The 23,625-nt window shown below is 39.5% G+C and overlaps 1 long non-coding RNA gene across 1 annotated transcript in view; it reads right to left on the bottom strand.

The window, feature by feature from the left end:
• LOC113620016 (uncharacterized) overlaps positions 1 to 23,625 on the bottom strand; it is a 72,775-nt gene that overhangs the window by 17,030 nt on the left and 32,120 nt on the right. Inside the window, exon 3 of the long non-coding RNA XR_003432620.1 lies at positions 11,086 to 11,188. This is a non-coding gene — a long non-coding RNA (uncharacterized LOC113620016). The remainder of the gene's footprint in view (positions 1 to 11,085; positions 11,189 to 23,625) is intronic.

The following is a 23,625-nucleotide window of genomic DNA, read 5'->3' as shown; positions in this document are numbered from 1 at the left end:
CCTAAAAAAAAAAAAAAAAGGTTCTGAAGAACCTATGGGCAGGACAGAAATAAAGATGCTGTACAGAAATGACTTGAGGACACGGGGAGGGGGAAGTATAAGCTGGGATGAAGTGAGAGAGTGGCATGGACATATATATGCTGCTTTATAACAAAGTGAATCTGCTTTATAACAAAGTGAATCAGCTATACATATACATATATCCGCATATCTCCTTCCTCTGGCATCTCCCTCCCACTGTCCCTATCCCACTCCTCTATGTGGTCACAAAGCACCGAGCTGATCTCCCTGTGCTGTGTGGCTGCTTCCCACTAGCTATCTATTTTACATTTGGTAGTGTACTTATGTCTGTCCCACTCTCTTCATCACCGCTTCCCCTTCCCACTCCCCGTTTCCTCAAGTCTATTCTCTATGTTGGCGTCTTTATTCTTGTCTTGCCCCTAGGTTCTTCAGAACTTTTTTTTTTTAGATTCCACATATATGTGTTAGCATATGGTATTTGTCTTTCTCTTTCTGACTTACTTCACTCTGTATGACAGACTCTAGGTCCATCCACCACACTGCAAATAACTCAATTTCGTTTCCTTTTATGGCTGAGTAATATTCCATTGTATATATGTGCCACATCTTTATCCATTCATCTTTCAATGGACACATAGGTTGCTTCCATGTCCTGGCGATTGTAAAGAGAGTTGCAATGAACATTGTGGTACATGACTCTTCTTGAATTATGGTTTTCTCAGGTTATATGCCCAGTAGTGGGATTGCTGTGTCGTATGGTAGTTCTATTTTTAGTTTTTTAAGGAACCTCCATACTGTTCTCCATAGTGGCTGTATCAATTTACATTCCCACCAACAGTGCAAGAGGGTTCCCTTTTCTCCACACCATCTCCAGCATTTGTTTGTAGATTTTTTGATGATGGCCATTCTGACCGGTATGGTTTTGATTTGCATTTCCCTAATTATTAGTGATGCTGAGCATATTTTCATATGTTTGTTGGCAATCTGTATGTCTTCTTTGGAGAAATGTCTGTTTAGGTCTTCTGCCCATTTTTGGATTGGGTTGTTTCTTTTTCTGATATTGAGCTGCATGAGCTGCTTGTAAATTTTTGAGATTAATCCTTTGTCAGTTGCTTCATTTGCAAATATTTTTTCCCATTCTGAGGGTTGTCTTTTCGTCTTGTTTATGATTTCCTTTGCTGTGCAAAAGCTTTTAAGTTTCATTAAGTCCCATTTGTTTATTTTTTATTTTATTTCCGTTACTCTAGGAGGAGAGCCAAAAAGATCTTTCTGTGATTTATGTCAAAGAGCGTTCTGCCTATGTTTTCCTTTAAGAGTTTCATAGTGTCAGGCCTTACATTTAGGTCTTTAATCCATTTTGAGTTTATTTTTGTGTACGATGTTATAAAGTGTTCTAATTTCATTCTTTTACATGTAGCTGTCCAGTTTTCCCAGCTCCACTTATTGAAGAGGCTGTCTTTTCTCCATTGTATATTCTTGCCTCTTATGCCAAAGACAAGTTGTCCATATGTGCATGGGTTTATCTCTGGGCTTTCTATCCTCTTCCATTGGTCTAAATTTCTGTCTTTGTGCCAGTACCATACTGCATTGATTACTGTAGCTTTGTAGTATAGTCTGAAGTCAGGGAGCCTAATTACTCCAGCTCCGTTTTTCTTTCTGAAGATTGCTTTGGCCATTCGGGGTCTTTTGTGTTTCCATACAAATTGTGATATTTTTTGTTGTAGTTCTGTGAAAAATGCCATTGGTAGTTTGATAAGGATTGCATTGAATCTGTAGATTGCTTTGGGTAGTTTAGTCATTTTCACAATGTTGATTCATCCAATCCAAGAACATGGTATATCTTTCCATCTGTTTGTATCATCTTTGATTTCTTTCATCAGTGTCTTATAATTTTCTGCATACAGGTTTTTTGCCTCCTTGGTGGGTTTATTCCTAGGTATTTTATTCTTTTTGTTTCAGTGGTAAATGGGAGTTTTTCCTTGATTTCTCTTTCAGATTTTTCATCATCAGTGTGTAGGAATGCAAGATTTCTGTGCATTAATTTTGCATCCTGCTACTGTACCAAATTCATTGATTAGCTCTAGTAGATTTCTGGTGGCATCTTTAGGATTTTCTATGTATAGTATCATGTAATCTGCAAACAGTGATAGTTTTATTTTTCTTTTCCAATTTGGATTCCTTTTATTTCTTTTTCCTCTCTGATTGTCGTGGCTAAAACTTCTGAAACTATGTTGAATAACAGTGGTGAGAGTAGGCAACTTTGTGTGTTCCTGATCTTAGAGGAAATGGTTTCAGTTTTTCACCATTGAGAACGATGTTGACTGTGGATTTGTCATATATGGCCTTTATTATGTTGAGATAGGTTCCCTCTATGCCCACTTTCTGGAGAGTTTTCATTATAAATAGGTGTTGATTTTTGTCAAAAGCTTTTTCTGCATCTATTGAGATTATCATACGGTTTTTATCCTTCAGTTTGCTAATATGGTGTATCACATTGATTGATTTGCGTATATTGAAGAATTCTTGCATTCCTGGGATAAACCCCACTTGATCATTGTGTATGATCCTTTTAATGTGCTGTTGGCTTCTGTTTGCTAGTATTTTGATAAGGATTTTTGCATCTATTTTCATCAGTGGTATTGGCCCGTAATTTTCTTTTTTTGTGATATCTTTGTCTGCTTTTGGTGTCAGTGTGATGATGGCCTCATAGAATGAGTTTGGGAGTGTTCCTCCCTCTGCTATATTTTGGAAGAGTTTGAGAAGGATAGGTGTCATCTCTCCTCTAAATGTTTGATAGAATTCACCTGTGAAGCCATCTGGCCCTGGGCTTCTGTTTGTTGGAAGATTTTTAATCACAGTTTCAATTTCAGTGCTTGTGATTGGTGTGTTCATGTTTTCTATTTCTTCCTGGTTCAGTCTTGAAAGGTTGTACTTTTGTAAGAATCTGTCCATTTCTTCCAGGTTGTCCATTTTATTGGCATATATTGCCTGTAGTAGTCTCTCATGATCCTTTGTATTTCTGCGGTGTCAGTTGTTAATTCTCCTTTTCCATTTCTAATTGTATTGATTTGAGTCTTCTCCCTTTTTTTCTTGATGAGTCTGGCTAATAGTTTATCAATTTTATCTTCTCAAAGAACCAGCTTTTAGTTTTATTGATCTTTGCTATTGTTTCCTTCATTTCTTTATCATTTATTTCTGATCTGATCTTTATGATTTCTTTCCTTCTGCTAACTTTGCGGGTTTTCTTGTTCTTCTTTCTCTAATTGCTTTAGGTGTAATGTTAGGTTGTTTATTTGAGATGTTTCTTGTTTCTTGAGGTAGAATTGTGTTGCTATAAACTTCCCTATTAGAACTGCTTTTGCTGCATCCCATAGGTTTTGGGTTGTCGTGTTTTCATTGTCATTTGTTTCTAGGTATTTTTTGATTTCTTCTTTGATTTCTTCAGTGATCTCTTGGTTGTTTAGTAGCATATTGTTTAGCCTCCATGTGTTTGTACTTTTTACAGTTTTTTTTCCCTGTAATTGATAGCTAGTCTCATAGCATTGTGGTCAGAAAAGATGCTTGATACAATTTCAATTTTCTTAAATTTACCAACGCTTGAATTGTGACCCAAGATGTGATGTATCTGGAAAATATTCCATGTGCACTTGAGAAGAAAGTGTATTCTGTTGTTTTGGGATGGAATGTCCTCTAAATATCAATTAAGTCCATCTGGTCTAATGTTTCCTTATTTATTTTCTGTTTGGATGATCTGTCCATTGGTGTAAGTGCGGTGTTAAAGTCACCTACTATTATCGTGTTACTGTCGACTTCCCCTTTTATGGCTGTTAGTATTTGCTTTATGTATTGAAGTGCTCCTATGATGGGTACATACATATTTACAATTGTTATACCTTCTTCTTGGATTGATCCTTTGATCATTATATAGCATCCTTCCTTGTCTCTTGTAATAGTCTTTATTTTAAAGTCTTTTTGTCTGATATGAGTATTGCTATCCCAGCTTTCTTTTGATTTCCATTTGCATGGAATATCTTTTTTCATCCCCTCACTTTCAGTCTGTATGTGTCCCTAGGTCTGAAGTGGGTCTCTTGTAGACAGCATATATATACAGGTCTTGTTTTTGTATCCATTCAGCCAGTGTATGTCTTTTGGTTGGAGTATTTAATCCATTTACATTTAAGGTAATTATCGATATGTATGTTTCTATTACCATTTTCTTAACTATTTTGGGGTTTTTTTTGTAGGTCTTTTCCTTCTCTGTGTTTCCTGCGTAGAGAAGTTCCTTTAGCATTTGTTGTAAAGCTGGTTTGGTGGTGCTGAATTCTCTTAGCTTTTGCTTGTCTGTAAAGGTTTTAATTTCTCTGTTGAATCTGAATGAGATCCTTGCTGGGTAGAGTAATATTGGTTGTAGGTTTTTCCCTTTCATCACTTTAAATATGTCCTGTGATTCCCTTCTGGCTTGCAGAGTTTCTGTTGAATGATCAGCTGTTAACCTTATGGGGTGTCCCTTGTATGTTATTTATTGCTCTTCCCTTGCTGCTTTTACTATTTTTTCTTTGTGTTTAATTTTTGAAAGTTTGATTAGTATGTGTCTCAGCATGTTTCCCCTTGGGTTTATCCTGTATGGGACTCTCTGTGCTTCCTGGGCTCGATTAACTATTTCCTTTCCCATGTTGGGGAAGTTTTCAACTATAATTTTGTCAAATATTTTCTCAGACTCTTTCATTTTTTCTTCTTCTGGGATGCCTACAATTCGAATGTTGGTGTGCTTAATGTTGTCCCAGAGGTCTCTGAGACTGTTCTCCATTCTTTTCATTCTTTTTTCTGTATTCTGCTCTGCAGCAGTTATTTCCACCATTCTATATTCCAGCTCACTTCTCTTTTCTTCTGCCTCAGTTATTCTGCTATTGATTCCTTCTAGAATATTTTTAGTTTCAGTTATTGGGTTGTTCATTAGTGTTTGTTTGCTCTTTAGTTCTTCTAGGTCCTTGTTAAACATTCCTTGTATTTTCTCTATTCTATTTCCAGGATTTTGGATCATCTTTACTATCATTACTCTGAATACTTTTTCAGGTAGTTTGCCTATTTCCTCTTCATTTATTTGGTCTTGTGAGTTTTTATCTTGCTCCTTTGCCTGTAAGATATTTCTCTGTCTTTTCATTTTGTCTAATTTACAGTATGTGAGGTCTCCTTACCCTAGGCTGGATGGTCATAGTTCCTCTTGCTTCTGTTCTCTGCGCCCATTGGTGGGGTTTTGGTCCAGTGTCTTGTGTAGGCTTCCTGATGGGAGGGACTGGTGCCTGTGTTCTGGTGTGTTGAGCTGAACCTTTTTCCTCTGATGAGCAGGGCCATGTCAGGTGGTGTGTTTTGGGTGTCTGTGAGCTTAGTATAACTTTAGGTAATCTGTGTGCTAATGGGTGGGTTTGTGTTCCTGTCTTCTTTGTTGTTTGGTGTGAGGTGTCCCAGCGCTGGGAACTGCTGGCACTTGGGTGGAGCCGGGTCTTAGATTCAGATAGAGGCCTCCATGAGAGCTCTTGGCAATTAATCTTCCCTGGGGACAGGAATTCTCTAGTGGTCCAGCATCCTGGACTCGGTGCTCCACTCCAGAGCCTCAGGCCTGACTTTTGGTCAAGGGACCAAGATCTCGCAAGTTGTTCATCACAGCAATAAAGGGTATTAAAAAAAAAGACTAACAAAACCCCAGACAAATGGTAAAAAGTAAAATCTAACAAACAGAAAGAGAAACAAGGGAACACTCACACACACAAAAGAAACAAAAACAGAACCAAATAAATCAAATAGCAAGAGAACAACCAGACAAACAGAAGAACCCAAGAACGAAATCAAACAATTAAGAAGAAAGCTGAAAAAAACCCAAAACCAAAACCAAAGCAGAGGGCCATCTGAAGAATAAAGCAAACAAATATATTAAAGAAAACAAAAGGCAAACAAAACCCTGGAGAAATGGTAAAAACAAAATCAAAGAAACAAAAATAGAAAAAAGGAAACACACACACGTAAAAGAAACAAAAACAGAGGCAAATAAAATAAAAAGCAAGCGAACAACCAGAGAAATAGGAGAACTCAAAAATGAAATCAAACATTTAGGATTAAAACTAACAAAAACACATAACCTAAAAACAAAACCAAAGCAGTGTGCCAACTGAAGAATAAAGCAAGGAAACAGAACAAACTGATAAAAATGAATAAAATAATAATAAAATAAAAGGGAAAAAACACAGGACAACAGAAAAGCAAAGTAGAAATGGAAATATTAAAAAAAGAGAAAAATATATTAAAGAAAAAGAGGATGAAAAAAATGAGGGAAAAGAATGCAGAATGACAGAAAAGCAAAGTAAAAGTAGAAATATGTGAAAAAAAGTTATAAAACATGGAGATCCCAAAAGACTTAAAAAAAAAAACAAAAAAAGAAAAAGAAACCAGAAAAAAAAAGCTAGAACTAACAACAGAATGAATCAAAACATAATAAAATTAACAGTAATAATTATGTTTCCCTGGGGTCTCTGCTGTAAGTGTCCTCGCACATGCCATGAGCCACAGCCCACCTCCGCCTCCCCAAGAGGCTCTCCTCTGCCTCTGGGCTGGTCTCTGGACCTGCCGTGGGCACTGTGGGGATCACTTAGACTCTAATCTGGCCCAATCCCTGCATGTGCTGCCCCCAGAGTCCACAGCTGCCAGAGCTAGACCGTTTTCATTTGTGGGAACACTCATTGTCTACTCAGATAGTCCATAGACACAGGGTCTACCTAGCTGATTGTGGGGATTTAATCTGCTGCTTCTACAGCTGGTGGAAAGATTTTTGATCTTCTTCCTTAGTCACCCTGTCCCGGGAGTTCAGCTTTGGTTTTATTCCCACCTCTGTGTGTGGTCCACCTAGAGGAGTCTGGTCCTGAGGCTGCCTTGGAGCTCTTGGGTCTGCCCCTGTGAGGACCGGGTGCAGAGGTGGTCTGACTGCTTGGATCGCAGGAGCCCCAGCAGTGGCAAATGCACAGGGAAGCAGGCGGTCATGGGTGCCAGAGATACGGCCCTAGTGAGGTCTTTTCTGACGCCCAGTGTAAGGCATGTGAGGGCCAGCCCTGGCCAGGGTTTTTCTGGCACTCGGCAGCAGGTGTGCGAGGGCCAACCCTGAGATGGCTTTTTTTTTAAATTGCCCTGCAGCCAGCGTGTGAGAGTCAGCTCTGAGGGGGATTTTCTTATTGTTTGGCAGCCAGCACACAAGAGCCAGCCCACAGCAGGCTTCTTTTATTGTCGTTGGCAGGCACCAGTGTATGGGGAGAGAGAGGCTACAATAGTGGCTTCTCCCCCCACGTGTGACTCAGCAGTAGCGCCTTGCTTCCACGGCAGCCCCATCTTCCTCCATAGGCATTCCTTGCTGCAGATTTCCTCCCTCCCGTCCCCTAAGTCCATCTCCCCAAAGCCAACAGCAGTTCTTGCTCTGGGCCTTTTCTCCAATCCCCATGCACCAGCTCCCAGCCCCCTTGCACACCTGTGAACACATGTTCCAGTCCAAGGCATGTAGGGTCTCGGTATGGACCATCTGTGTATTTCTCACTCTGGTCATCTGCCATAGATCAGCTGCTTCACCCTCTTCCAACAGCCTCAGATGTTTCCCTTCTGTCCCAGTCAATTTCCCCATCGGAGAGGGGGTTTCCCCGTTGGAGAGGGGATTTCCCTGAATTTGGGAATCTCTCCTCTGCTTCAGCTCCCCTGCCCCTGGGTGCAGGTCCCATCCTGCTTCCTCTCCTCCTCCTTCTCCCTTCTTTTTTTCCATCCTACCCAGTTAAGCAGGGATCTTTATAGTCCTTTCTGGTGTCCAAGGTCTTCAGTTAATTTTCAGCCGGTGTTCTGTGAGAACTGTTGCATCTGTAGATGCATTCCTGATGCATCCATGGAGAGAGATGAACTCCATGTCCACCTACTCCTCTGCCATTTTGAATCTCATTTCTTTCTTTTTGATAATAGTCATTCTAACAGGTGTGAGGTGTTAGCCATTGTGGTTTTGACTTGTATTTATTTCCCTGATGATTAGTGATGCTGAGCACTTTTTGTGTACCTGTTGGCCATCTGTATGTCTTCTTTGGAAAAATGTCTACTTAGATCCTCTGCCCATTTTTAAATCATATTTTTGGGGCTTTCTGCTATTGAGTGTATGAGTTATTTATATATTTTGGATATTAAACTCTTATGAGATATATGACTTGCAAATATTTTCTCCCATTCAGTAGGTTGCCTTTTCATTTTGTTGATGGTTTCCTTTGTTGTAAAGAAGCTTTTAAGTTTGATGTAGTCTCATTTGTTTACTTGTGCTTTTGTTGCCTTTGCTTTTGATGTCAAATCCAAAAAATCTTTGCCAAGATCTATTTCAAGAAGCTTATCACCTATGTTTCATTTTAGGAGTTTTATGGTTTCAGGTCTTATGTTCAAGTCTTTAATCCATCTTGGCTTAATTTTTATGTATGGTATAAGATAGTGGTTGAATTTCATTTTTCTGCATGTGGCTATTCAGTTTTTCCAAAACCATTTATTGAAAAAAACTCTCATTTCCCCATTGTATATTCCTGGCTTCTTTGTTGTAAACTAATTGACCACATATGTGTGGGTTTATTTCTGGGCCCTCTGTTCTGTTCCTTTGATCTATGCCTGTTTTTAATGCCAATACCACACTGTTTTGATTATTACAGCTTTGTAATATAATTTGAAGTCAGGGAGCATGATGCCTCCAGCTTTGTTCTTTCTCAAGATTGCTTTGGCTATTTAGGGCCTTTTGTAGTTCCATTCATATTTCAGAATTGTTTTATTTCTGTAAAAAATTCCATTGGAATTTTGATTGGGATTTCATTCAATCTGTAAATTGCTTTGGGTAGTATGGACATTTTAACAATATTAATTATTTCCATTTATGAGCATGGAATATCTTTCAATTTATTTGTGTCTTCTTTAACTTATTTTGTCTACTTGTTATAGTTTTCAGTGTACAGGTCTTTCACCTCCTTGGTTAAATTTATTTCTAGGTATTTTATTCTTTTTGATGTAATTGTAAATGAGATGTTTTCTTAATTTCTCTTTTTGGTAGTTTGTTATTAGTGTATAAAAATGCAACAGGTTTTTGTATGTCAATTTTGTATTCTGTAACTTTACTGAATTTGTTTATTAGTTATAACAGTTTTTGGTAGAGCCTTTAGGAATTTTTTATATATAATATCATGTCATGCTAATAGTGACAGTTTTACTTCTTCCTTCCCAATTTGGATGAATTTTCTTTTTCTGCCTAGTTGCCCTGTTAAATACTATGTTAAATATAAGCATCCTTGTCTTATTCCTTAGTAATTTTTGAGTGGGTACTGAACATTGTGAATTTTACATTGTTTTGGGCCAAATGTTGTATTCCTTTTTTTAAAATGTTGAACATTTTCTGCTAATAAGTAAGTTACTGGAAGGGTTGATCCTTTTTTAGGTTTTTTAAAAGCCTTTATAGGGCTTCCCTGGTGGCGCAGTGGTTGAGAGTCCGCCTGCCGAAGCAGGGTACACGGGTTCGTGCCCCGGTCCGGGAGGATCCCACATGCCACGGAGCGGCTGGGCCCATGAGCCATGGCCGCTCAGCCTGCATGTCCGGAGCCTGTGCTCCACAATGGGAGAGGCCACAACAGTGAGAGGCCCGTGTAATGCAAAAAAAAAAAAAAAAAGTCTTTATAGGGTTGGTCGAGAAGAGCCTTTTTTTTTTCTTTTTTTTTTGGTAGCTAATTTAGTCCCATTTCTAAGGTGTATCCATCTTGGGCTCTCTACTGAATGCCCTTTGTACTAATTGAAGTCTTGCCAGTTTGGCTGGGAGAAACTCTAATAATTAATGTGTGAGCCTGGGGACTATTCATCTTACAACTCCTCAGTAACTGTTCCTTCCTCAGAAGTTGTTCTTTTCTGGTTTCATGGATTCTTGTCATATGCATTTGTAGATTGGTATTTTGTCAAAACATGAAGGAACCCCTATACAAGTTTCTGGAGTTCTTTCTCTGTGTAGCTCTGTTCTCTCTAGTACTTGGTGCTGCAAATTTCTAGTTGCCAGAAATCTAATCTCTGTCTCCTTAATTCAAGAAGATTGCCAAACTCTTCCGTGTCACAATCCAAGAATTATCCCAGAAGAGAAACCCTAGGCAATGGGAGGGCTCACATCTTCTATTTCTCTTTTCTCAGGGAGAAAGTCCTCTGTTGCCTTTTGTCTAATGTTGAAGAATAATTATTTCCTATACTTCATCCATTTTTCTAGTTGTTTATGATGGAAAAGTAATTCCAAAATCTTACTCTCTCATAGACGGAAGAAAAAATGGGCAGGATTTTTTTTTTTTTTTTTTGCAGTACATGGGCCTCTCACTGTTGTGACCTCTCCCTTTGCGGAACACAGGCTCCAGATGCTCAGGCTCAGTGGCCATGGCTCACGGGCCCAGCCGCTCCGTGGCATGTGGGATCTTCCTGGACCGGGGCACGAACCCGTGTCCCCTGCATCAGTAGGCGGACTCTCAACCACTGCGCCACAAGGGAAGCCCGGGCAGGATACTTTAACAACAAATCAAAACACTTAAGCTAAGGAGTTTAGCTACTTCAATCGTGTACTAATCTATGTCTAAGCTTCCTAGAATTCAAAGACTGATTATAAGGGCAATAACTTCTGTATATAATCTATACAAATCTTACAAACACAATTGGCTTCTTATATCATCAAGTACATTTTAAAACTTTTTTTGCATCAGAAACATTCCCGGTTGAAGAGAAAGAATTATGTTTATAGAAACCTTTTTTCCCTGGCCATTTGGCTTTTTTTACTGTGTTTTTTTAAAACTGCCTTTCCATAGTCTAAAGTATATGTATAATTATTTCTCAGCTTTCCCTCCTTCTTTCTGATGCTCTCCATGTTGATAATACTCAGATTTCTATCATTTCCACATCATTATAATTTCTTCCTTATTCTTTAGAATTGGTCCAAGTTAGTAGTTCCCTTCATTCCTTCCACCACCCACTTTTAGGCAAAGTGATTATCAGGGCAGAACTTACCAGCGCTCTGTTTTTGGAAGAAGGAGACTTTGAGCAGACATCTATCTGTTCAGGAGAAGTTCCTCATCCTTATTATATCTTGTCTCTAGGTCAATCTTGTAATCTGCATGAGGAAAGCATCTTTGAGGCAGTTTGTAAAACATACTCTCTTATAACATTCACCTGATCTATTCCAATCTTTAATTTTATACAAATGGTCTCTGAATTCATTTTAGTGATGAGGTGGATGTTTGTAATTAGTTTTAGTATAGAATATAGAATTTTCTAGATAACAGTGTCTCATAGTTGAATGATGATTATTTGTTACTTTCCCCAGAACCCTTGCCCTGTGTTATGTTGCATAGCAAGAGTAGGGCAGCAAGATACAGGCAACGATGTCAACAGCCATCAAAACCCCAGATTAGGAAGAAAGAGTCTCAGGCTCGAGGAAAAATGGTTTGATGATATAAATGGAGAAGTGCAGGAGTGGAAGCAGCTGTATCTATTATTTTGAGTGGTCTAATAAGTATAAATACAGCTTGTACCTTTATTATTGATTAGAATTTTGTGAAGTTAGTTGATTTTCAAAAACTACAATATCTTTTTCCATGACCATAATTTAGCAGCATACACATTGGCTCCTTCTAGGAGTGTGCATAAAATTTATGGAAAAGGAATGCACACACTCGAATGAAAAAATAGCTGGCTCTGTGTGCCTGAATATCAAATGTGAAAGGACCAAATACTGATAAGCTGATTGGAGTGTTGATGTATGCAAAAAGCAGTCAGAGCAGAAAACAGAAGTGGCTTCAAAAATATAGATTTTTTTCAAAAGTACCTAAGCCCAACAGTATTTACACCCCTTACCAGACATAATAGATATTAGTATGTAGGCATCCTAGGTGACTAATGTAGTTATTGAAGAGCCCAACAGGGCCTTAAGTTTGTCTTTAGGGGCTTTTTTTTTGCTCAAACCCAGAAACTGAAGCTCAGTATAATGGAAGACTCTCCATTGTGATCAAAATAGTGGAATTAGAAGGTTTTACCACTCCCATATCATTAAAAGCAAGTTCATGGTTCCTTTGAACTACTGAGTGTAGTTTTTTTTTTTTAGATAAAAGATCAGTTTTTTCCTAATGTTTAATGATGTTCATTGTCTCCCTCTTCAAGGAACATGAACATTATTTCTATGAAACCATAATATAGATGTAAGATGATTGATTATGTTGATGATCTGACTACCTTCAAATTGTTTGGTAGCATTTCCCTAAACTCTTTTAATCAAATTTTGTTTAAAAACATAGACACTAGTGGCTGTGGCAGTGGGTAGTGACAGTGGGGGCATGAAGGACAGAGGAGAGAAGCAAAGTGGAATTGGATAAAAGCCCCTCACCTGCTTTTGGACAAGTGGCAGGGACCGGCTGTGGACCAAGGGGAACGGAAGAGCCTGGTGGGGCGGGCCCCCTCTCCCCACCAACCTGGACTTCCATGTCTCTTCACTTTGGCCTCTAAGTTCTTTGAGCCTACGTACTCCCTCAGTGGCTCAGGCCTGGGCTTTCTGGGAGTGACTGTCATCTCTTGAACCTAGCCTTCCGGAATAGTGGTGTATTCTTTTCCTAGAGCTGCCGTAACAAAGTACCAAAAACTGGGTGGCTTGAAACAACAGAAATTATACTATTTCAAAGTTCTGGAGGCTAGAGTCTGATATCAAGATGTCAGCAGGGCTATGCTCTCTTTCCAAGCTCTAGGGGAGAATCCTTCCTTGCCTCTTCTAGCTCTTGGTATTGGCCAGCATCCTTCTTTACCTTTTAGATGCATCACTCAAATCTTTGTCTCTGTTGTCATGTGACCATCTTCTCCCTGTGTATCTTCACATTGTCTTCACTGTCATTCTTTTTAGAAGAACCCCAATCATATTGGATTAGGGGCCCAAGCTACTTCAGTACGACCTCACCTTAACTAATTACATTTGCAAAATCCTATTTCCAAACAAGGCCACATTCTGAGGTGCTGGGGGTTAGGACTACAACATATCTTTTTTTGAGGAGACAGAACGTGACCTTTACAATTAATAAGAAAGAAGTGCTTGTTATAAGTTCTGGAGATCCCTGTTTTTTTTATGGAATACAGTTCTGCAAAATTTTCATATGATTCCAATATATATACTTGTGATGTATATATTGAAATACTGCTTTGTTGGGACTGAATTCTGATTCTAAGGATTTTCAAGGCAAAGTCTCTCTGTCAGCAATACTAGCACAATGATCGGCAAGAGAGAAGTGGAATTAGAGAATGACAGAAAGGAAGAAGAGGGCCATCACACACAAGCTGGGGCAGAAACATGGAGGCAAAGAAAAAAGTATATCTAGGGACAGAAACCCAGAACTGGTAAGTCACCAGCCACAGAGATAGCTACTTTCTCCTTACTGGACACATGGTCATTCATTTCTGCTTCTCACTGTGTGTGCTTTTCCCCCCGCTTTCTTTCTCTAGATACTATTTCTCTATTCCATATGCACACAGCATACAGCTTCCTGTTCATCACATCACATTCAAATTCACATGCTCACTTGAGCCACCACAGACTGGGTGGCTTAAACAACAGAAATTTATTTTTGCTTCTTGCAAATGCTACATGTCCACTGTAGGCTGGCTATGGCTCCATTCCATGGTATTTTCACTCTGGGACCCAGATTGACAGAAAAGCATCTATCTGGTATATAACCCATTTTATAGAAGAGAGAAAGGAAGGGTATGGTAAAAACATGATCTGACTGCTAAGGCTTCTGTTCAAACAAGATATACATCATTCCTGGCCCATTTCATTGACCAGAACAAGCCATATGGCCAAGTCTAACATCAATGAGGGGGCGGGAGTTATGCCCCCAGGGGAGGGTATCAAATGCTTGTAAATAGTATTATAAACTACTACGACGGTGTTCTCCCTAAGATCAGTGTGGGGCAGACTTGGGGATTTTTCAATATATAGAGTAATAATGCTCAGATGTGGCATGGGGCAGTTGGGTGAACAGTGGTCCCAATCTTTATCCTAAGGTTCTTGGACTAAAAGAGATTGTAGATAAATCAAAATGTGAAAGAGCACTCAAGAGAAAAGGTGAAGAATGAGGAGGTATTTGCCACATGAAACAGAACTTTCTGGGATCATAGTGGAAAGGTGTGGGAAGATGGAAGTCAGCAGGAATCAGGTTGCACAAGAGAAATCACAAAGGAGTATAGAGAAGTATGTATCCCGTCTAAAACTCACATTGTGCATAAATATTTGAAAGGCTCTGACGAGTCCTGCAGCAAAGATTTTATGAAACGTATTTATCCACATAGTAGCCCTCCCCCGTTTTTTCCATTAACACCAGAGTCCCAAAGAATACACTCTGGGAAACAATCTTGTTGACAAAGTGAAAACTGTGAGTTAAAGAAAGTCAACTGTAACATGTTCTATCCATATTTGTAACCACAAAAGTTTGAGAATTGCTTGGGAACAAGGAAATAATCTTGTGGAGAAGTTTTCAAACTTTGTTATTTCAAACCAAATATTACGTAGAACTCTAGTATCTAAAACCCAGAGAAGCAGAGCTGTTCTGGTTTCATCAGGCCTAGGAAGACCAGAGCCCTACCTTTGTAGTCCTCTGTGCCACCCCTCCCACCTGTGCCCCCAAGAAAGCCTCATGGAACTTTAAGGATTGGAGGAACATTGGCTGAAAATCCATAATCAAAACAGTTCCTCATTCTAAGACGGGGACACACCTTAGAGTGTTACTCAACTGGGTCTGGAGTACAGGTCTCCAGCCCCACAAAGCCCAGTGAATTTTTTACTGCATTATGTCGCTTTAAGTCTTTGTTCTAATACCACTTGCGTATATCCTTGTGATTACTCTGTTTCACTGCTGGTTCCTAATATCACAGCATCAGTGAACATAATGAACCCTGTTCTTCTTAAGAATCTCCCTGGGAATAGGCATTACATGGAGAATCATCTAGCCCATTACTGGTGAGCTAAATAATAGCATCCTAATGGCATGAACAAATTAATGTTTCTACCCAAGTGTCAAACGTACTAATAGAAAGTGACTTGGCCATGGGCCAGATTCTGCCACAAAGATTAATAGCCTTTTAAAAAACTTCCTGAAAAATGGTTTATCCCAACCTCAGAATAAGATAAAATGATTTTGAGGGCAAAATTCTCTGCAGATTCAAATTCTGAAGATCTAGATATGAATTGCTTGAAAGATTTCAGAAACAGTCATATAGGTATTGAAGAAGCACTAATGACATTCAAGCTTGTCCATGTCTCCCTGCTAAGGCTTCGTCTGCTTATCAATGTGCCCTTGGGGAATGGTATTACTATAAAAGCCAGAACTTGTATATTAAATTTTGTAAATAATAGAAAACAAGTAAATGGGATAGCAATGTCAATACCAGGAAGTGTATTGCTCACAGCCTCCTGAAAGCTCCCATGTCATAATGTAGGAATTTCCTTAATAAGTGGACCCAATTAATATCAATCAATGTTTCTCTTTTACACACATTTATAAGGGTTTGCTTGCTGAAAAGGGGCAGGATTATTTAGTTTTTACAAAAATGAGATCATACTATGCTTATTATTCTAAAACAGGCTTTTTATCTAAAAATATTATAGACTTATTTCCAAATATACAGAAAGTTATCTCATCCTTTTAATTACTGTATAGTATTTTATAGATGAATCTATCCCAGTTTATTCAACAATTTCTCTTTGTATATATGGTGAGGTTGTGTTCTTGTTCTGTGACAGCATCAGATGTTTCCAATCTTTGTCATTATGAGGAAAAATACCTTGTTTTATTAATAGCATTTCCATGTTCAACAGCAACGCCTGAACTAATTTTGTCTGTTCCTTAGCCATTTAGAATTTTCTGTTCTCTAAATTGATTGTGCAAGTGTTTTTCCATATTTCTATTTCATTGGTTAGTTTTTCTTATCAATGGGTAGGAATAATTTGTATATTAGAGGTTAGTCACAGCCTATATTAGCTTTTTAATTTGTTTGTATTTTCCTTTATCATTAAAAGTTTAATGTCAAATTTTGAAATCTTTCTAATTTTTTTTCTGTGTCTTATTTAGAAATTCTTCTGATCTGGAGACCCTAAGATTTTTTTTCCTAAAAGTTTTTGAAATTTTGTTTTATCACATTTATGTTTTTGATCCATCTCACATTTAGATTTATGGATGGTATGAGGTAGGGTGCTGGTGTTATTTTTTCCATGTGGAAAACAATTTTCCTTCATTCTTGATGCTGTTCCATCTCTAAGGGATTTTCCTCAAATGCCTGTCAAAGATGAGTTGCAGGCATGTCCATATTACAACACACTGTAAGAGGAAAAGGGAATAACCAGAGCAAGTGATTTTCTTTTAACTAAGTGACGCCATTGTTGCACACACCACTTTTACTCCCATTCCAGTTGTCCGAACTTAGCCACCAGGTCATATGTAGCAATAAGGGAGGCTAGGAAAGCCGCCTTTAGCTAAGCAGCCATGTGCCAAAGAAGAAAATGAGACTGAACTTGTGTACACAGCCAGAAGCCTCCACCAATATCCATTTCTCCCATATTCCGTAGTAAAAGAAGGAAATTTTATTTAATAGAGCAACAAGTTCACTAAAAACCAAAAACAAACAAAAAAACAAAAAGCAATTCACTTGCTGCTTGCTATGGTTAGGTGACCATATATAGAGGTTGATGGGTAAGACGTCTGGGACAGGTCATTCAAATAAGGACAGCTATCTTGGTACACCTTTTAGTCTCTCCTGCCCAGGTGGATACTATTGCTGGAGTTCCAGAAAGCTTCTTGGAAGAAGAAAATCAAGCACTCAAGATGGAAAACATGAAGTCAAAGGGTATCTCAGTGGTTGATGACTTCTCAGAACTGCCCTACCACCCTGGATGGCCCATCTCCCACCCCTGTACCATCCCTGGGAGGTGTTCATCTCACAGCACTCTGGTAGTTATTCTTTCTCTGGTACTAATTCCTTCTGGCCTTATAAAGTCTAACTCTGTTAATGAATAGCTTAGTATTTGTTCAATATTCAAGGGGTCTGCTATGCAGATTTCTGGATCTTCTTCTCTACAGAGTTTTCTTCTCTACATTAGCCTTCCAGGCAGATTCCAGCCACCTCAGGATCCCTGAATTCTGATCCTGTCTCTTCACCTCATTGAGACTGCTCTGCTCTGCTTGGGCTACCCATCCCTGCACCATCATGTAGAAAGTGTGTCCATGCAGAAATCTAAGGTGGTTATGGGTCTCATTTCATTTGTTTCCATTCTCTCAGGGACCACATTCTCAGAGTTGATCACTTCCTCATGTGGCTTGAAATTTTCTTATAATGAGCAAATCTTCTTTAGGGATTTTATTTCCCTGTTGGGAATTTTATAAATACAGAGTTGTAAAAGTGGTCTATGGTTTTATTATTTGTTTGTTTAAATGTTTGCTTCAGCTGTGATTCCCAAGAGTTTTCACTAATATGACATGTATTTTTGTATTAATATTTCAGTGTGGGAAATGCTATATGAAATGTATAATATAAATTTTAATTCCATGCTATGCACGGACCAGGGGAATTCCCTGGTGGTCCAGTGGTTAGAACTCTGTGCTTTCACTGCAGGGGACATGGGTTCCATCCCTGGTGGGGGAACTAAGATCCCGCATGCCCCACGGCACGGCCAGAAAACAAACCAAAAAACAAAAAAAAGTGCTAATGCAGGGTCCAGATGTGAGACTTTGATGTACAACAGAAGGCATGTTTAAGTTCTACTTTGAAGCTCATAGACTCAAACTTTCTTTTGGCTTCCCAGGGCCAGTGGGCATTATTTTTTCAGTTCTCCCTTTCCAGAAGTGGTAGCCCTTCCGGAGAGCTGGTTTTATCTAGGATTTATTCTTCTCTACCAGTTTGTTTCTGTCTGTATCTTTGACCACATTCTATTGAAAGTGTATGGACCTCTCATAATTACTTATTTCTAATTAATTTGCAATTTCAGCTTTTTAAAAATCTCTAACCCAAGACTCACTTTTAAAGCTTTCTTAATTCTTGCTGTAAGTGACTTAAACACGTACACATACCTATACCTACCTTTGAATATCAATCTAAAATTTTTATTTAATTATGATCAAAGAATATAACCTAGGATATTCCTCCAGAATTCACTGAGATTTTATTTGTGGGCTAATATTTGCTCCAGAGCTACATAATATTCACAGCTATTAGGAAAAATGTGATTTTCTGTACATTGGGAACACAGTAAACAATATATCTATTAAGTCATTCTTACTGATTGTATACTAAAATTTGCAAAGTTTTGTATTCTTATTTAAATTCTGAGTATTTGAGGGCTTCCCTGGTGGCGCAGTGGTTGACAGTCCGCCTACCGATGCAGGGGACACGGGTTCGTGCCCCGGGAGCCATGACCGCTGAGCCTGCGCGTCTGGAGCCTGTGCTCCACAGCAGGAGAGGCCACAACGGTGAGAGGCCCGCGTGCCGCAAAAAAAAAAAAAGAATTGAGTCACATAGGGCATTAGATATGAAAGAATATGGTATACTCAATTCATAAAGGATTGGCCTATTATTTCTTTCTGCATTTTTAATTTTATACAGCTACTCTCACCCACTGCGCCACCAGGGAAGCCCAACAAGGTAGATTAAATAGAGCCTGGGCTTTGGAATCTGGCAGGCCTGGGTTTCAAGTCCTAATCTCTAACTTACTAGTTGTGAAACCTTGGGCAAGGCATGCTTTTTTTCTCTAAACCTCAGATCCTTCATCTGTTAAAGTCCGATAATAAGAACTACTTTAAGTCCATGGTGAGTGTCCTGCATACCTATTATAGCATTAAAAACCTCCCCAAATTTAGAGGCTTAATACAACTACGTCATATATTTTGCCCATGAATCTGCAGTATGGGCTGGGCTTGGTGGGGATAGTTTATTTCTGCTCCACACAGTATGTTAGTTGGGTTGGCTTGACTACAGCTGAAGGATCCATTTCCTGGTTCACTCTCATGACTATCAAATTGGTACTGGGTTCTTTCCACACTGGTCTCTCCATGAGGCTCTCTGGGCTTTCTAGTAGCATGGCGTGTAGATTCTAAGAGCAAGTGTTCCAAAAGATAGGAAGCGCAAGCTACCAATCCCTTCAGACCTGGGCCCAGATATTATATAGACTCACATCTGCTACATGCTATTGGTCAAAGCAGTCACAGAGCCCACCCAGATTCAAGGAAGGAGTGTATTAAGAAACTGTGGGGAATACAGATCTATACAATTCATGGCCAGAGAAATTCCTGAGGCAAAGAAATGCAGGTTCTGGCAGCAGGATGTTGGACCTTTGTGAACTGAAGGGACGAAATTGAGGGGATATGGCCAATGTGCCTACTGGGCAATACTCCTACCTGATCCAGTCCACACTGTAAGCTGCTTCAGTTACAGGAATCTTTGTGGAAACAAATAAGTGTTCAATAAGTGATCATAGAATGAATGAATACAAGAAAATTGGCTCTAAATGTAAACAGAGGGGAAGAACCCCGAGAACCTGGCATAACATAAAGCAGGGATCAGCAAACTATAACCAGTGAACCAAATCCAGCCTATGACCTGTTGTTGTAAATAACGTTTTATTGGAAAACAGCCCCACCTGTTCGCTTATGTGTTGTCTGTGGCTGCTTTCATGCAACAATGGCAGAGTTGAGTCATTGTGACAAAGAGCTATAGCCCACCGTGTAAAAAATATTTACTGTCTCTTGACAGAAAAAGTTTGCAGACCTCTGTCATAGAGTATTGAAATCTGAACAGTCTACACCCACACTTCTTATCAGTTCTCCCTTATTTCCTGTTTTCTTTCCTTTATTTTCAAAGGCATTCCCCACTTTTCGAAAGTTCGCTTTACGCCATTTAGTTTTTACGAAAGACCTGTTTTCTCTAACAGAAAGAAATCCAAAGAGGACTCAACAGTGTCAGTGTTTGTCTTGCAGGGAGTCCTTACAGAGGCAGCATGAACCCTGAGCAGTGAGAATGGCACTGCCAACCAAGCTCCTTCCCAGGGAACTACACTGAGCATCCCAGCATCAAGCCACCATAGCCTTGAACTATGTCTGTGAGCATCTGTGCTTTATCTGGATTTGTTTTGTGAATCTATTAGCAAAATGGGTCCTAAGGTAATTGCTTCTTTGTCTTACGTCATTTCAGCCTAGAAAAGATTTCACAGGAACGCTCTGCTTTTGGATCATGGGGAAAACCTGTATTTATCTATTGCTGTGTACCCAGGGCTTAGGTATAACTTACAGGGAGCGAAGGGATTTGATCCTAGAGAAAAACTCAATTGTACCATTCCTATTTTAACAGATGTAGCTACCACAAATAGAGGAAGGTGAGAAGAGGAATGGTTAGAGCAGAGAATCTAATAAAGTATGGTGCTGCTATTAAACAATTCATTTAACTGTCCTTTTGCTTGTGACAGGGACTGACTGTGTCATATTTATATCATATTTAGCTGCCATTTTGCCAAGGAGTCTCAGTTAGATACCAAGCAACAAAAACAAGTTCTGAGTAACTTAATCAGAAAAGAATGAATTAAGAGATATTCGGTAGCTCACTCCATATCCAAGAAGGCTGAAGAACCAGATGTAGAGGCTACGTAGCGAGGAACAATATCCAAAATCTATAAAACCGGTCCCATGAAGGCCATACTGCCTCTCCTGATGGACAAGAAAAGTCTCTTGTACCACTTTCTTTACACCTTCTGGACCTTGTACCAGCTGTAGGAAATATCACTACTGTCTCTGGAAACTGGAGAGGGCTATCCAGGATGGCCACTTCATAACTGACTACGCAGTCTTTGATTCTTTGTGTCACTAGTAACTGAGCCAAAGTCTGACACAGGGGCAACTGGTTGGGGAGCTATGTGTCACATGCTTGTGTTTTAGTTCAAGTGAGTCAGAGAAAATGAAAATCTGGCTTCCGTGGTTAGAAGTGATTTGTCCCCAACCCAGAGTATCCTGAATTTTCTAAATTTCTTTACTTTCTTCATTGTTCTTGTGTCCAAATTTCAGCAGGAGCTTTGAGAGGTGATTCAACTGTTTAATCTTTTTTTTTCCCCATTTACCTGCAACAGTATTTACTAAGGGTAGGCTGCATGAAAGCAATAACTTTGATTGTGGGCACATACCTGGTCTGGGTCTGAGCGTGGGCTTACCTCACTTATCAATGGAACACTCATTGGCTGTGTTAAATTTGCCATTTCTCAGCTCTTTCAAAAAAGCTTCACTATTAAATAGAGAACAGGGATGTGGGAGAAAGGAAAAGGGATTTTAAAAATTATTTTGTACTTATTTATCAAACTGTAGGAGGAAATATGAGCATGTTTTTCCCACTAACAGGAAGGAGTTTATATAGAGGGAAAGGTTGAAGATACACTGATAGGAGACAACAGATGGAAGAAGGCAAAGTTTTCATGATATTATGATGAAAATGACAACTCAGACAATCCAGACAGAAGGAATATCTAAATTCCCTACAAAATTCTCAATGGAGGGAACCAAATATAAGGAATAATAGGCAAAAGGGAAATACATTATCACTTTTTAAAATAATTAGCAAGATGGACAATGCAAGGCTCTCTCATTAAGTCTATGTTCAAAAACGTGGCTAAGATGACCTAAATAAAGTGTCCTACTCTCCCACATGTGAGCAACACATTCAATTGTACTTGTAGAGAAAAGGATGGCCTGTACCCTGGTCCACTTACATACATAGCCTCATGGAATAGAAGAAAATGAAGAGCAGTGTTTTACAACCTTGGCACCAGGGTTGAAATTTTGGACCAGATAATTCTTTGTTGGGAAGGGGAGTGTTGACCTGTGCATTGTAGGATGTTTAGCAGCATCCCTGACCTCTACCCATTAAATAACAATAGCACTCCCGGGTGTCACAACCAAAAATGTCTGAAGACATTGATAAATGTTGCTGGGGGGCAAAATCCACCTGGTTGGTAACCACTGGAGAAGAGAATGGCTAGCCTGTCTCTGATTTGTTCTGAGATAGGAAGGCAAGAGAGTAGCCCTACATGGATGCAGACTTTAAAAATGCAGTAACCCCACCCATAAGTAAACAAGAAAACAAACAAACAAACAAAAACACCCAGTGCACGCCTGGGGCTCTTACTGTGCTGATTAACAACTCTATCCTTCTCAAGGAACCACTAACAGGTGGGCAGAGAAACTGACATGTCCCCTCCACTTTAATTTTCATTTTTGATTGCCTCTCATGACCTCAGGATGGCACACAGAGATTAAGGTCTACTGATGGCAGACTATCCTCTACTCACACAGGGTGTGATGGTTAATTCTGTATGTCAACTTGACTGGACTAAGGAATGTCCAGATAGCTGGTAAAACTTTATTTCTGGGTATATCTGTGAAGGCGTCTCTGGAAGAGATAAGCATTTGAAGAGACCAAGTAAAGAAGACTGCCTTCACCAATGCAGGTGGGCATCTACCAATCCATTGAGGGCCTGAATAGAACAAAAAAGTGGAGGAAGGGAAAATTTGCTGTCTTGCTTGAGCTGGGACATCTGTCCTCTCCTGCCCTTGAACATGATGCTCCTAATTCTCAGACCATTAGACTCAGATGGAGATTTACACCATTGGCTCCCCTGGTTCCCAAACCTACTTGTCTCACCGCTCTAGCTTTCAGAAGTTCATAGGGTCAGCAGAACATACAAGAACGTCAATGAATCAGTCTACACCCACAAAGTACGTGTGAATACCAAGTGATGACAGCTGTTTATTTCCAAGGCAAGTTATTTCTCTAGATCCCAGCATATGGTATAATCCAGACCACATTGCTGTTGGCAGTCAAAGAACATAGCAGAGACTTAAGGTTTTCTTAGGGCAAGGTGGGTAGACAAAGAAACAGGAAAGAGAAAATAGAAGACATGTTTCATATTCTTCCTGTTCTGACTATAAGACCAACACCCAGTTCTGTGAGATAATCACATTCCTTTTGGAGTTTTGAAGCAAACCAGAATCCTGGTTTGTGTTTGGGCACGAGCTTTTTTTTTTTTTAATACAATATAAACGTGCTTTTATTTAGTTATTTTTAGTAAACTTATTTATTTATTTATTTTTGGCTGTGTTGGGTCTTCATTGCTGGGTGCAGTCTTTCTCTAGTTGCGGTGAGCAGGGGCTACTCTTTGTTGCAGTGTGCAGGCTTCTCATTGCGGTGGCTTCTCTTGTTGCGGAGCATGGGCTCTAGGCACGTGGTCTTCAGTAGTTGTGGCTCGCAGGCTCAGTAGTTGTGGCTTGTGGGCCCTAGAGCGCAGGCTCAGTAGTTGTGGCACACGGGCTTAGCTGCTCTGTGGCATGTGGGATCTTCCCGGACCGGGATTCGAACCCGTGTCGCCTGCATTGGCAGGCAGATTCTTAACCACTGTGCCACCAGGGAAGTCCTGGGCACAAGCTTTTAAATTGCCTTTTCAGCTCTTAGATTATTAATAATCTCATTGAATTATTTTCTCTATGTCAA

The sequence above is a fragment of the Aethalodelphis obliquidens genome, unplaced genomic scaffold (genome assembly GCF_003676395.1).
Source record: "Aethalodelphis obliquidens isolate GAN/ISIS:26980383/991018 unplaced genomic scaffold, ASM367639v1 scaffold7, whole genome shotgun sequence".
NCBI lineage: Eukaryota > Metazoa > Chordata > Mammalia > Artiodactyla > Delphinidae > Aethalodelphis > Aethalodelphis obliquidens.
The sequence above is the reverse complement of the archived record's forward strand: the minus strand, read 5'-3'. Positions and strand labels throughout refer to the sequence as shown.